This window comes from Atta cephalotes (genome assembly GCF_000143395.1).
Source record: "Atta cephalotes unplaced genomic scaffold scaffold00004, whole genome shotgun sequence".
NCBI lineage: Eukaryota > Metazoa > Arthropoda > Insecta > Hymenoptera > Formicidae > Atta > Atta cephalotes.
The window spans coordinates 8505665-8506090 of NW_012130068.1; positions in this window are offsets into that span (position 1 = coordinate 8505665).

Genomic DNA, 426 nt, shown 5'->3' on the forward strand with positions numbered 1-426 from the left:
TAGTATATAGTATAGTATATAGTATATATATATATATAATATATATATATATATATATATATACTATATATATATATATAATATATTTTTTTTACTACACCTAATATATATATATATATATATATATATATCTTGCAGGATTTTGATAAAATCGTCATTTGTATCAAAACTGTTACATTTCTAGCTTTGCTTATAGCATGTATTATTAATTTATTAATACTGATACGAATTGAACTGTTTAATATAGAATTTTTCGATAGTTGTATGAATGTTTTTTGTCGCATAATAAAAAATTTAAATTTTTTAAAATTCCCTGTTAGGCACACAAATCGAATTATAGAATTAAAATTCCGTATATATAAACCATATAACCATATAATATAAACCATTTGACGCAATTTCTGGCGATCACGCCTCGATTGTAGA